This window comes from Lepidochelys kempii, chromosome 5, assembly GCF_965140265.1.
Source record: "Lepidochelys kempii isolate rLepKem1 chromosome 5, rLepKem1.hap2, whole genome shotgun sequence".
NCBI classification, from domain to species: domain Eukaryota; kingdom Metazoa; phylum Chordata; order Testudines; family Cheloniidae; genus Lepidochelys; species Lepidochelys kempii.
In genome coordinates, this window is record NC_133260.1 from 2,690,642 (window position 1) to 2,705,470 (window position 14,829).

Below are 14,829 nucleotides of genomic sequence, written 5' to 3' on the forward strand. Positions count from 1 at the left end.
GTGCTCGAGCGCTCTGATTTGACCCCGTGGCCCCGTGCCAGTCTGAGATCAGTGGCACATTCCCTGTGACTTGTTGGCTACTGTGGGTCCATCCCAGGCTGCTTTCTCAGCAGCCGATGCCAACACCCACCTCCCTCTGACTGGCACAGCCTGAAGGTGACGTCACAGCTCAGGGAAGGCACCAGCCGGCAGTGAGAGAACTGAAATTGCCTGCTGGCGCATTGAACAATTATCCCAAGGGACCGCACAGCGAGGTTTCCAGCTCCCCCTCACCCCCGCTGTGGGGGAGAATGGATGAGTTCGGTTCCCCGCTAGTGGAAGTGAGTCAGTGTCACCCACCCACGCAGGATCCTTTCTGTGCCTGTTGCCTGAGGGGCCCCGTGGTGCTGGGGTTTTGTTGCCTCACTCCTCACATAGCCTCACGGCTCAGAAGGGGTATAATTAAGGACGATCTAATTTAGATTTAGCACAAACTCCCCTGAACCTTCTTTGGGCCCCTGCCTGTCAGCACGGCCATTGCCAGCGAGAGCAGCTGGGTGTCTCTCTGTGCTGCTCTATTCAGAGTCCTCACCATGCGCTTTGAGGGCTGTCATCCAGTGTCAGGATCAAACCACAGAGTCAACCTGTAGAGGAGGCAGAAGGAGGAGATGCAACAGGAAAACAGATAGTGACTCGGCGCTTGATCTTGGGAGCCTCGAGGATACGGGACTTGATTAATCAAGAATTAAAAAAGGGATAATATAACTGTGACGAAGCAGGGGGTTTTCTTGTTGTTTTCAATGGTTTGCATGCAGAAGGGGTGGGACTCAGTTTCCCTGGGTGTTACTGGTTTAACGAGGGAGTTTGTTGTTACAGATGGCCAGCGAACGGTCTGGAGAATGGAGACCCCAGCGACTGGTGACCTGGTGACTGGGAGGCCCAGCTCGGGAGTCACAGCCAGTTCTGGCCAGTGAGAGGACAATGGGCTGCGGACCCCGGTGACCTGATCAGCCGGTTCCAGACAGAGGGGAACAAAGGACAGATGAGAGGAGAGGCTGAGAGGAGAGGAGACCCAGGTGACCTGTTTACCTGGGACAGAAGACAAAGGACAGAGGTGGGGCTTGGGGGACGGTGATATCAGATGCCCAGCTGGAAGTGGGGGAGTTCTGGGCTGGCAGGGGAGAGCAGCCAGAGCGCACCTGGATGCAGGACAGACCTAGATGTGCTGTGCGGAGGGAGACCAGGCCTGAGGCCTGGAGAGTTTCCTGTGCTGGGTTCAGACGCTCAATAAACCCTCCTGTTTTACACTGGCTGAGAGTTGCTTTGGTTTAGAGAACAGGGTGGCATTATTCCCTCTGGGAGCAGAGGCCCCAGGGGTCCAGAGCGAGTGGACTCCCTAAGGAGGCCCATGGTGAGAGAAGGCTGAAGGCTCAGAGAGGTGCGGTTCCAGGTGGTGGAGCGGACCCCCGAGAAGGGCTGTTGCACTGAAGGGGGTTCCTCCCAGGGACCATACAGAGCTGAGAGTGAGCACGAGTCTTGGGAGTCCGTGACAATAATTAATGCCAATCAACATGGGTTTATGGAAAATAGATCCTGTCAAACGAACGGGATAACTTGTAATTGCATCAAAACAATGTTTGGCTGATAAAGGTAATAGTGCTGACATAATGTACTTCTGTATGTCCTTTGACTTGGACCACATGGCATTTTGGTTAAAAAACTAGAATGATACAAAATTAACATGGCACTCATTACATGGATTAAAAACTGGATAACTGGTAGGTCTCAAAATGTAACTCTTGATGAGGAATCATTATTGGGCAGGGGTGGTTCTAATAAGGTCTCACAGGGAACAGTTCTTGGCCCTTCGCTGTTTAACATTTTTATCAATGACCTGGAAGAAAACATAAAATCATCGCTGATAAAGTTTGCAGACAACACAGACATTGGGGGAGGGGAAATAATTAAGAGGACAGGTCTCTGATACAGAGTGGAGTGGATAATTTCAGAAAAGCAGACTTTGACTCCCTCAGGGAACTGATGGGGGAAAGGAGTCCAGGCGAGCTGGCTGTATTTTTAAAAAGCCTTATTGAAGGCGCAGGAACAAACCATCCCAATGTGCAAAAAGAATAGTAAATATGGCAGGTGACCAGCTTGGCTTAACAAAGAAATCTTCCATGAGCTTAAACACAAAAAGGAAGCTTACAAGAAGTGGAAACTTGGACAGATGACTAGCGAGGAGTATAAAAATATTGCTTGAGCATGCAGGGGTGTAATCAGGAAGGCCAAAACACAACCGGAGTTGCAGCTAGCAAGGGATGTGAAGGGGAACAAGAAGGATTTCTACAGCTATGTTAGCAACAAGAAGAAAGTCAAGGAAAGTGGGGGCCCCTTACTGAATGGGGGAGGCAACCTAGTGACAGAGGATGTGGAAAAAGCTGAAGTACTCAGTGCTTTTTTTGCCTCTGTCTTCACAGACAAGGTCAGCTCCCAGACTGCTGCGCTGGGCAGCACAGCATGGGGAGGAGGTGAGCAGCCCCCAGTGGTGAAAGAACAGGTCAAGGACTATTTAGAAAAGCTGGACATGCACAAGTCCATGGATCCAGATCTAATGCTTCCGAGGGTGCTGAGGGAGTTGGCTGATGTGATTGCAGAGCCAGTGGCCATTATCTTTGAAAACTCGTGACGATTGGGGGAGGTCCCGGACAATTGGGAAAAGCCAAATATAGTGCCCATCTTTAAAAAAGGGAAGAAGGAGACCCTGGGGAACTACAGCCTCACCTCAGTCCCTGGAAAAATCATGGAGCAGGTCCTCACGAAACCATTTTGAAGCACTTGGAGGAGAGGAAGGTGATCAGGAACAGTCAACATGGATTCACCAAGGGCTCAAGTCATGCCTGACCAACCTGATTGGCTTGTATGATGAGATAACTGGCTCTGTGGATATGGGGCAAGCAGTGGATGTGATATATCTTGACTTTAGCAAAGCTTTTGGTACAGTCTCCCGCAGTATTCTTGCCAGCAAGTTAAAAAAGTATGGATTGGATGAATGGACTATAAGGTGGACAGAAAGGTGGCTAGATTGTCAGGCTCAATGGGTAGCGATCAACGGCTCCATGTCTAGTTGGCAGCCGGTATCAAAGAAATCTGATGAGGTTCAACAAAGACAAGTGCAGAGTCCTGGACTTAGGAGGGAAGAATCCCACGCACTGCTACAGACTGGGGACCGATTGGCTAAGCAGCAGTTCTGCAGAAAAGGACCTGGGCATTACAGTGGATGAGAAGCTGGTGTGACAAAGTTCCTGCTCTACCTTGGTGGGTCTTGCACTTATTGGCGGATTTGCTCACCTTGGAGCTTCATGGCAGCCCTCAGTTTGGCCGTTTTCATGAACCCACAGTCCAGGTCAACTCCTCCTGTGTCTGACCAGGGGTTGGGAGGTTTGGGGGGAACCCGGGCCTGCCCTCTACTATGGGTTCCAGCCCAGGGCCCTGTGGCATGCAGCTGTCTAGAGTGCCTCCTGGAACAGCTGTGTGACAGCTACAACTCCCTGGGCTACTTCCCCATGGCCTCCTCCCAACACCTTCTTTATCCTCACCATAGGACCTTCCTCCTGGTGTCTGATAACGCTTGTACTCCTCAGTCCTCCAACAGTCCGCGTTCTCACTCTCCGCTCCTAGTGCCTCTTGCTCCCAGCTCCTCACACGCACACCACAAACTGAAGTGAGCTCCTTCTTAAACCCAGGTGCCCTGATTAGCCTGCCTTAATTGATTCTAGCAGCTTCTTGATTGGCTGCAGGTGTTCTAATCAGCCTGTCTGTTTTAATTGTCTCCAGAAGGTTCCTGATTGTTCTGGAACCTTCCCTGTTACCTTTCCCAGGGAAAAGGGACCTACTTAACCTAGGGCTAATATATCTGCCTTCTATTACTCTCCTGTAGCTATCTGGCCCGACCCTATTACACTGGATATGAGTCAGCAGTGTGTCCTTGTTGCCAAGAAGGCTAACAGCATATTGGGCTACATTAGTAGGATCATTACGAGCAGATCGAGCGAAGTGATTATTCCCCCACATTCAGCACTGGTGAGGACACATCTGGAGTATTGCGTCCAGTTTTGGGCTCCCAACTACAGAAGGGATGTGGACAAATTGGAGAGTCCAGCGGAGGGCAACGAAAGCGATCAGGGGACTGGAGCACATGACTTACAAGGAGAGGCTGAGGGAACTTGGCTTGTTTAGTTTGCAGAAGAAAAGTTTGAGGGGGGATTTGATTGCAGCCTTCAACTACCTGAAGGGGAGTTCCAAAGAGGAGGGAGCTGGGCTGTTCTCAGTGGTGTCAGATGACAGAACTAGGAGCAATGGTCTCAAGTTGCAGTGGGGGAGGTCTAGGTTGGATATTAGGAAACACTATTTCACTAGGAGGCTGGTGAAGCACTGGAATAGGTTCCGTAGGGAGGTGGTGGAATCTCTATCCTTAGAGGTTTTTAAGGTCCGGCTTGACAAAGCCCTGGCTGGGATGATTTAGTTGGGGATTGGTCCTGCTTTGAGCAGGGGGTTGGACTAGATGACCTCCTGAGGTCCCTTCCAACCCGAATCTTCTATGATTCTATGATTTGGTAGGTTGGGTGCTAGCAAACAATATATGTTTTAATACAGCTACATGTAAATGTATACATCTAGGAAGCTGGGAGACTCGCTCCTGGGAAGCAGTGATTCTGAAAATATTTGAGAATCTTGGCAGATAATCAGCTGAACATGAGCTCCCAGTGTGACACTGGCCAAAAGAGCTGATGCAATTCTTCAAGGCATGAAGCGGGGAATCTCCAGTAGGAGTAGAGAGGTTGGTTTATCTTTGTATGTGGCACTGGTGTGATCACTGCTGGAATCCTGTGTCCAGTTCTGGTGCCCACCATTCAGGAAGGATGTTGATAAATTGGAGAGGGTTCAGAGAAGAGCCACGAGAAAGATTAAAGGATTTGAAAATATGAAACTACTGCTTACAGAATTAAATGGGGGCCTTCAGAACATGGTTTCCATTGGGAGGTTCTACTCTGAAGTCTGGGTGGCCAGGTGAGGCAGTGATGTGACACTGAGAGTTCGTCTCCACTGCAGCGGGCAGTGAGGCTCCCAGCCTGGACAGAGGGACGCAAACGAGCGGGTCTGGAGCTAGCATGCTAAAAGAAGCAGTGTGGAGGTTGTGGCTCGGGCGCAGACTCAGTCTAGTCACCAGAGCCCAGATCCAGGGGTGGGGTGAGCTTGGGAACCTGAGTTGCCCTGTGGACGCTACTATTCTTACCGCGCGCGCAGGAGCCCCGCTAGCAGGAATCTGTGTGCCTGGGCTGGAAGGCAAGCTCCCTGCTGCAGTGTAGACGTAGCTGAAGGACCAGCTCTGATTTGTAATTGGCGAGGGCGGGCTCTGACTCCTGTTTAGGCACTTTTGTCAAATGGCTTTTATCTAAAATCGAGGGGACTCAGGCTGCACATGAGACCCTGTCCCATACTAGCCCACTCGGCCAGGCTGCCTCCTGTATAACTGTAGAGGGTTTGGGGGAGACAGTTAGCAGGGGAGAAGGCTCTGGGTACGCAGGAGGAGAGGTGGATGGCCTAGACGGTCAGAGAGAGGTTTCTGAGGACAGAGAAGCCTATTAGCACGTACAAAGGGCTAATGGCTGGGTTTGGAACAGTAGCTGCTGCTGCTATGAGCTGAATAGCGAATTCTGCCTGAATTATTCTTGAACAAAAGGCCAACACCACTCCCCAGCTCAATCACGCTCATTACAAAAGCATTCGCTTATTGCAGCTTAGCCTGCTTGGGGGGCGAAAACACAGCTATAAGTCCTGTTCTGCTTGCCAGTTGCGGGGTCACATCTGCAGCAGCGCCAGAAGCTAATCACCCCATAATCAGACTCCACCACATGGGGAATCTAACTGGCAGTGTTCAGAGCTGAACTCTTCTCAGGCCAACAGAAAAGGAGGGTTGAGCCCCTGTCACTCAGAATCCAGTTTCCCTAAGAAGTGAAATAAGGTCTCAGGATTGACCTCAGATGATATCAAAGTCCTGAGTTATTGCTGGTCTCCGTTCAGATAAGACACCAGCAAGGTGGCGTCAGCTGGCGGATGGTCCAGTCCCTTCCCAGCAGGGATGGACAGCAGAAGGCTGGCCACGGTATCTGAGCAGGACTTTGCTTAGTAGCTGAGTCTGCCTTCGTGTCTGCTGCGTAGTTGGGAGATGCAAGCACAGAGCTAAAGTGGGTTACAGAGGGCCATTGAGTAATGAGGACACAGATAGGCAAGGGCCGTGAGAGTGGCCAGGGACAACTAAGGATGGAGACAATTCTGAGGGCTCTGAGCGAGAGAAGCTCAAGCCGCTTCCTCCGAACAGGACAATCTCTCAGTGGACATGCCCTGGCCCAGGCAGGCCCCAAGCTCCCAGATGCTGACAGCATCTGGGATGAGATTGGGCAGGAGTGAGACACAAAGGGTTTGCCTGAACTCCGACGTCTCTCCTATGGAGCCCATGGAGCTCTACAGCATGGTGTGTGGAAGAGAGCAGTTCACAGTAGCTGCACAGACCGACAGGCCCCTGGTGCTCCAGAGAAAGATGGAAAAACTCCCTAATGCAGCTGGGCAATTGTGCAGTGCTGCCCCTGGGGGAAGAGGGATCCCTTCCTAACCCCTGCGCTGCGCCCACTAGTGGATGCCTTAAAACCACTGTAACGATGCTGGTTCTGGTGGGACCCAACTCAGAGTATCAGTTCAGGACAAATTGCTTCAAGCAGGACAGTTACAGTCCAAGGCTGGGGTTTTTCCACCTCTAAGGCAAACCAAACCAGCCAGACAGAGAGGACTTTGGTTTTATCCTACTGGCTAACCACAAGTCACACAAACAATTCCCTTAGACACTCCAGTTTCCCAGTATCCCCACCAGGGCCACTCGTTATGGGGACAAATGGTTATGAAAACCAATACCCCAATAAAAGAACAAAGGTTCCCTCGATCCCAAAGGACCAAGCCCCAGACCCAGGTCAATATACAAATTAGATCTTACCCACAAATCACACTGTTGCCAATCCTTTAGAATCTAAAATCTAAAGGTTTATTCATAAAAGGAAAAAGATATCGATGAGAGCTAGAATTGGTTAAATGGAGTCAGTTACATACAGTAATGGCAAAGTTCTTGGTTCAGGCTTGTAGCAGTGATGGAATAAGCTGCAGGTTCAAATCAAGTCTCTGGAGAACATCCCCAGCTGGGATGGGTCATCAGTCCTTTGTGCAGAGCTTCCGTTATGTAGCAAAGTCCCTCCAGAGGTAAGAAGCAGGATGGAAGACAAGATGGAGGAACTGCAGAAGCTTTTTATAGTCTCTTGCCATGTGGTCTCTGCTTTCTTTGTCCCAAAGACAAGCTGTCCAGCACATGGCCTGGAAAAACCTCAGAGTTCTGTCCATAGGCAGGTCCTTGCATGCCTTGCTAAGTCCCAAGGCATGTCTGCCTTCTCTCAATGGGTCAATTGTACAGCTGATGGTCCTTAATGTACCATCAAGCAGGCTAGACCTACAGATAGTATAGAGCCAATGTTCATAACTTCAACTACAAAAATGATACACACATACAGACAGCATAATCTTAACCAGCAAACCATAACCTTGTCTGAGACACCTTATTTGACCCCCTTTATACAAGATTTGGTGCCACGACAGGACCTTGGTTGCAACCATGTTCTCTGTGGTCCCAGTTCAAGTCAATAATGTGACAACCGCTTCAGAACTTTTCTCCTCCTGCAGCACTAGAGATCACAGATGTGTATCCCCACCCACCACATGCCTGTGGGGGAGACCATCTAGGATAGTAATGAGCAGTTTCTTCGGCATGGCAGGGTAACAATCCACAGCCATCTTCCCCCATCACCCACCCATCCAGGGAGCAGTCAGGAAGTATGCTTCGTGTGTGTGACCATGCCTCCCTCCAGTGGCTGGCTTCAGAGGGGATAAAAGCCTGCTACTTAGAGTGGAAGAAGTGACTCTTGTAGCTCGAGTGGCAGAGGCCCGTGCTTTGGTGCCGAAGAGCTCAAGCACTGGCAACGCTGGTTTTGAGTGTCTGCAGCCATAAGCATCTCGGGGAGCAGCGGCAGGCAGGCAGGCTGGTACTCACTGCTGAGGGAAGGGCTGGGGCTGTCCAGACAACAGCTAGATAAAGTAGCGGCTGCAGAATGAGCTCTGTTCCCCTGCTTTGCTTGGCTTTCACCCAGGCACGAGGGCTGAGTGCCAACTGCAAAAGCTCCCATTAGGGCCGGACAGCTGCAGTGGCAACAATGAGATGAAAGTGCACTCCGCTGCCGGGAGGGTTTGCCTGCAGAGTAGCTGTGTCGGGTGCCCCTGGAGTGACCCCACATTTGTACCTGTCTTTCTGGACCCTTCAGTGGAGCTGCCCTGGCTCAGGGTACTGCTAACAGAGGGGCACCTTCTGGGCCTGTCTGCTCAGCGAGGGGAAGGGGAACAAGCGGCCAGTATCTCTTGGAGGCGTATGGGCGATAGTGCTATGCACATGGCATGCCAGCTGTCATGCCTGTAACGTGACTCCCTTCGGCGGGGAGACTGCCAGCTGAGGGGGTGGTGGGTGGAGATGGGATGTTTTCACAGGCACCTCATGGTGGCTTAAAAAAAGAAATTGTTCTAGGAAAAGAAATTAGCTGAATCTGCTTGTTCCCCCAGCTTCTCCGGAACCCAAACAGAGTTATTTAAGGGCACTCTACCACGATCTCGACGCTTCAAAGAGCGCGAAAGCTGCCCTGGGGAGGGGGATTGTGTGTAGGGCTTTTCTTTCCTGCTTTCTTTTGTCCATTCATATGTTTGTTGGTTCATTCCTTCGTTCACTTGTGCTTTTGTTTGTTGGTTCTTTGCTTCAGTGGTAAGTGTGGACTACGATTGTGTGTTGGGTATATGTGTGTGGGCCTAGAGTGTGTGCACTGTATGCATGTGTGTCTCAAGGCCGTGTGTGCATTCAGTTCTCCAGTGTCTCATTTGTGGGTGTGTTTTTGTGCTCTGTCTCACGAGTGGGTGAGAAGGGAGAAGAAGGTAGCAGCAGGCCAGGTCTTACTCATACAAAATGCAGGTGTCTGTTTTCAGGCCACGATCTTCTGAGCAGCTGCACTAGATGGAACCAATATCTCCATGACCAGATCTAATTCTATCCAGTAGCGGGCAGCAGTGCACATCCGTATTCACCCCCTAGACATACACCCAGGCATGCACCTCCCCCCCACACCTCTACTATACATATACATACATACACGTGTGCACACATATGCCAGAGAGGGAAAGGAACTGATGCGCATGAGATTGTGACTGATTCATTCTGGCTCACAAAGGGCAGTGGGCCACGTACTTACAATTCCAAGAACATCCTCCTCTTTTGACTTCAAGATCAGGGAAGGGACCAGTCCTTCCCCAGTCCAGATCTCCCTTCCAGTAGCCGGACCAGAGAGGGAGGCAGCCTGTAGCCCATTTCATCCTTTTCTGGCTTGAGGTCCTAAACTAATGCCACCCACCCACCTCCTGGGCGTGGGGTTCTGTCCCATCTAGTGGCACCGAGACCACTTAGAGAGAGAAAGTGATTAACCAGTCAGCTCGACAGCCTTAGGCAAGGGCCAGTTGGCTTTTAGCTCATGCAGTAGAGGCTCATGCGACCCCAGGTTCAATCCAGCCTGCCGATGACTGGGGTCTGTCAGTGTTACACTAAAAAAGCCAATTGCTGGAGGCTGTCAGCGACGGGTGTAAGAGTCCAATCCTCTGCAGCATCTTCAGGAGAAACTTTAGGAAAAACTTTTTCACTAGGAGGGTGGTGAAACACTGGAATGTGTTACCTAGGGAGGTGGTAGAATCTCCTTCCTTAGAAGTTTTTAAGGTCAGGCTTGACAAAGCCCTGGCTGGGATGATTTAATTGGGGATTGGTCCTGCTTTGAGCAGGGGGTTGGACTAGATGACCTCCTGAGGTCCCTTCCAACCCTGATATTCTATGATTCTATGATTCTATGATTCATGAGGCTATGGGTTGATGAGGGAGCCAGAGCCTTTGAATCTGTGTCCTGCTGTCTGGTCCCAGGCTACCCTTGTTTTTGCCCTGGTCAAACACCACCACACACTGCTGAAGGCTGCTGTAAGTGGGCATCCAGCCAGCAACCTACCCCGGCTAGATTCCTGCAACCAGTTCTGAGTCCATCGCCAGGACCCTGATCACCGCCTCAGACACCACTGAGGGGAGGTGGAGGTAGGATTCACTGAGAGAAGGGGGAGAGATACTGGGGGGGAGGGGGAGGAGGGGATTCACTGACGGGAGGTGGAGGGATATCTGAGGTGGGATTCCTTAAAGGGAGGTGGAGGGACACCTGGCAGGGTGGGGGATTCACTGAGGGGAGGTGGAGGGATACTGTCACGGAGTCCCCGGGCGATGCTCTGGAACTGCTCCCCATGAAGCCAGGCAGGACTCTGGGGCAGTCGCCTTTCTGGGAGCAGCCTGTCTGTGGGACACACAGCTCACCCGGCTTCCCCCTTCCTGGGTCTGACCTCAGAGCATTCAGCATCCTCTGCCCCTCCGTGCGCTTCCCACAGCGAGTCCGCCCAGGCGGGGTCCTGGGGAAGCCAGAGGGTCCTGCCCCCCAACTTCGCAGTCAGACGGGACTCTCAGCCAGCCAGTAAAACAGAGGTTTTATTAGACGACAGGAACATGGTCTAACACAGAGCTTGTAGGTGCAGAGAACAGGACCCCTCAGCTGGGTCCATTTTGGGGGGCAGTGAGCCAGACAACCCCGTCTGCCCTTCACTCCATGTCCCAGCCAGCCCCAAACTGAAACTCCCCCCAGCCCCTCCTCCTCTGGGCTTTGTCCCTTTCCCGGGCCAGGAGGTCACCTGATTCCTTTGTTCTCCAACCCTTTAGCTCTCACCTTGCAGGGGGGAAGGGCCCAGGCCATCAGTTGCCAGGAAACAGGGTGTCGGCCATTCTGTGTGTCCAGACCCCTGCCCACACCTGCCCTCTAGGGCTCTGCAACGATCATACACCCTTACCCCACCACCTAGAGACTTAAGAACTGCCTAGGGGAAACTGAGGCACCCCCACACTATTCACAGGAAACATTAAGAACAGTCCCGCTTCGTCACAGATACCTGGGGGGATTCACTGAGTGGAGGTGGATGGACACCTGGGGGGATTCATTGAGGGGAGGTGGAGGGACACCTGGCAGGGAGGGGGATTCACTGAGGGGAGGTGGAGGGATACCTGGGGGGGGGGGGATTCACTGAGGGGAGGTGGAGGGACACTTGGGGGATTCACTGAGGGGAGGTGGATGGACACCTGGGGGGATTCATTGAGGGGAGGTGGAGGGACACCTGGCAGGGAGGGGGATTCACTGAGGGGAGGTGGAGGGATACTGGGGGGATTCACTGAGGGGAGGTGGAGGGACACTTGGGGGATTCACTGAGGGGAGGTGGAGGGACACTTGGCAGAAATCGCAGAGGGGAGGGAGACATGGTGGGATTCCCTGAGGGCCATGGCTGTGGGAATGATCTCTTGCCATCTGTGCTGAGGGCATGTAGATGGTGCAGAAGCTGTGGTGGGCCCAGGCCCCCCCGCTGGAGATGCTAGACACAGCCTCAGGGCTGCCAGCCCCTCCTGCCCATGCACACTGCCATGTGGCTACACTAATCTTAGCTCGGTACCTGCTAGTGTGGGGATGCCACAATCACACCCTACTTGTACAGCCGACATCCGCACAGACAGAGTGATGCCCTGGCTGGGCCAGGCCCTCGCACTGTGCTCCCCATGGGAGCTGGTGCCAGTTCTTGTGCTCAGTTCCCTTCGTCCTACTGAGGTCGATGGGGCCTGGGAGCGCTGGGGAGGCGGCTGCACCCAGAGGCTGAGGCGTAGCACTGGTAGGATCCATGTGGCACGGGCATCCCTCCGTTCTTCAGGTGAGGGAGCACAATGGGATACACGAGCGTGGGGCAGTTGGTGAGCTGCGGAGACACAAGCTGCTGAGCAGGGACACGGAAATATCAGGCCGGGGCTAGTGCTTTTCAGGCCAGCTTCCATCTTGTACTTCAGGGCAACTCGCTTATGGGTCTGTTTGCCCCAGCCCCAAACAACCCCCTCAGCAAGCAAAGGAGCAGAAAGACAGGTCCCCGGACAGCCATGGCCCTTCTCTTCCAGGGGCCCCTGGGTGACAGGAAAACAATCCCTTTCTTGACACGTTTTCAGGACATGATGTGTTCTCTTGCCTGCTTTCGTGCCGTAAACTCCCCTGGAGCCCACTCCCGCACCATGGGCTGCGGATTGGATGTTATATAAGGCACCCCAGCGTTGGAACGGGTCTCCGCTCTGCGTCTGCACTGGATTCCCAGCTCAGCCTGCTTTTGTGGGCAGGATGAGGTGGCTGAACAGATGGTGGGAGATCCATGAAAAGCTCCGTGGCTGTCAAGAGACCCTGGAGGGCTGGAGATGGGGGTCCTGCAGCTAACAACAGGAGTGGGTTCATGGATGGGTGCGTGTCTGCACGTGTGTGTGTGTGTGTGTGCATGTCTGTGAGTGTGTGCACATCCACGGAGAGGTGTTTCTGCGTGAACACATGCAGAGGGGCGGCCACAGGAAGTTTGCTGTGTCCAGGGATTTGTTACAGTGATGTTATCTATGGCCGCGTTTTCCCCACTGGCGGAACGTGTGCATGTCTGGGAGTGTGTACATGCCTGACGGTGTGTGCATGGTTAGAGAGGGCCTTTCTGAACAGATCACGGCATGAGGGAATTAACTGCAGAGGCACTGGCCGTAACACAGCGTTTCTGACTAGAAGAATGAGTGTGCAAGTGTGAGTGCAAGGACATGTTGTGACGAAGTGAGAATTTTTCATAATATTTTATATTAATAGTGTGCATGCCTCGGTTTCCCCTATGTGCTGCATGGGTAACTAGGTGGGGGGGGGGGGAAGGTTGTTTATCTTTGCAGAGATCCAGGTGTGACTGAAGCCTGGCTGTCTAAGGCCTGGGCCCCACCCCCATGGAGAGTCCTAGAAGACAATGGCCACTCCAGCTGCCAGGACATTTGGTGCCTAGCAACTAAGGACCACCAACCCTCCATAGGAAGCCAGGGGGGTCTGACCAGGTGGGAAACAAAGGACTGAGGAAGGGCCAGTGGGGTTGTTAAGTGTGGGGCTGTTGGAACAAGAAGCTGGCGGGTGCTGGGACTAAAGAGAAGTCAGAGGGCTCTGGGACTGAACCAAATGGACCATGTTGTAACTTTCTGTTTTCTATCTTAACTAAGGACTTTCTACTCTGTGTCCCAGACAGCTAATACCTCTCCTGCTGCTGCCCCACTGGCGGGGAGTCGCTGCAGAGTCAGGAGGTCGGGGGGGCATTGCTCCCTTTGGGGGTGCACGTCTCCCTCCGGTGTCCAGCTCAGGTGGACTCGCAGCCCGGAGCTCACTGTGTGAAGCAGGGGGGCTGAAGGCGCCAAGGTTGGGTTCCAGGAGGCTGTGAAGCCAGGCGGCTTATACTAGTGAGAGTGTGACCCTAAGGATGCCGAAGGGGTCCTCCCAGGGACTGTTACAGAGCCATTGAAGAGCACTGGACCTGTGGATCTGTGACACTCGTGTCAGAGGGTGTGTGTTTGTGTGAGTGTATGTGGAGAGAGGGGATTTTGCATTTTGGGCATCAGGAGAAGGTCACAAAGTCAGAGAATTCGCCACAACAAAATGGTGTTTTTCTATCAGAGGAGTGGCTGAATGCGTGTGTACATGCATCTGAGGGTATGTGTTTGTGTGTGTTTGCATGTGTGTGTGCCTGTGTTGAGGGGGCTTCCGGAGAAGATTAAAGAATGAGGAAATTCAGCAATAACTGTATCCCATTTCTCCACTGGAGGAAGGTGTTTTTCTGAGCGAGTGGGTGCTCGTCTGCGTATGTGAGTGGGTGCGTGTTTGCGTGTGCATGTGGGTGGGGAGGGGGCTTTGGGAGATATCTGCCACGTCAGGAAATTCACTGCAGAGTCTGCCTCGCCTCCACAATGCTCTCTTCCTCGTCTAGTTGGTGCATTGTACAGAGCTGTCTTCTGTAATTTCCGGCTCCCCCACCCAGATCTCCTCCCCCAGGGAGAAAAGCTGGACAGCAGCAAACCGTGCCGGATGGATGAAGTCCATTCCATCTGCAAGGTGGGGAGCAGGGCAGACTGAAAACACTCCCCCTCCCCAGGAATAGCCGTGGCTCGCTTCTTCCCCATCAGAAACGTGCCATGCCAGGCGCTGTCAGTGCTGAAGGGTACAGTACGTACCAGCATCCCTGCCTCTCGCAGTCTGTACAGTCAACAGCTCAGTGAATTACTGTGGGCCCCACTGTGAGAGCATGACTGCTGGCTGCATAGCCAGGCTCAGGCACTTCAACCAGGCCCCACTAGACCTGGGGAAGTGGCTGAACGGGCAGTGGCCGCAGAATCAAGTGCAGGTTGCAGGCGGAAAAGTGCCCCTGTGATTGACATCTTGGGGCTTTCTAACAGTTTCTTCGCATCAGCAAAGAGCTGGTTGGGAATTTCTCTCAGGGATGATTTCACAACAGAAAACGCCCGTTGCACACAATCACATTTTTCTGGGGGACAAAGTTGATTGTGCTGAAAATATTTGTTTGTTGGGGAAACCAAATGCTGGTGTCCCTGGAAGGCTCTCGTCAAGCTCACTCTGTGTCCACAAGCGGGCAGGTTGAAATGTCCCGTTTCATGTCTCCTGAGGGAGCGTTTTGCTGGCAACCCCTTCCTGGGAAAAAGTCACTTTTTTGACTTTTCATCCTAATTCAAGAGGCAAATCCCCACGCCCCGTCTCCCCCAAC

General features: G+C 52.7%; 1 long non-coding RNA gene across 1 annotated transcript; it reads left to right on the forward strand.

Moving 5' to 3' along the window:
• The first annotated feature begins 200 nt into the window (after window positions 1-200).
• Window positions 201-1,289, forward strand: LOC140911998 (uncharacterized). Its single transcript, XR_012159196.1, has 2 exons — window positions 201-320; window positions 856-1,289. It is a non-coding gene; the product is annotated as an uncharacterized lncRNA (long non-coding RNA).
• The last annotated feature ends 13,540 nt before the right edge of the window (window positions 1,290-14,829 follow it).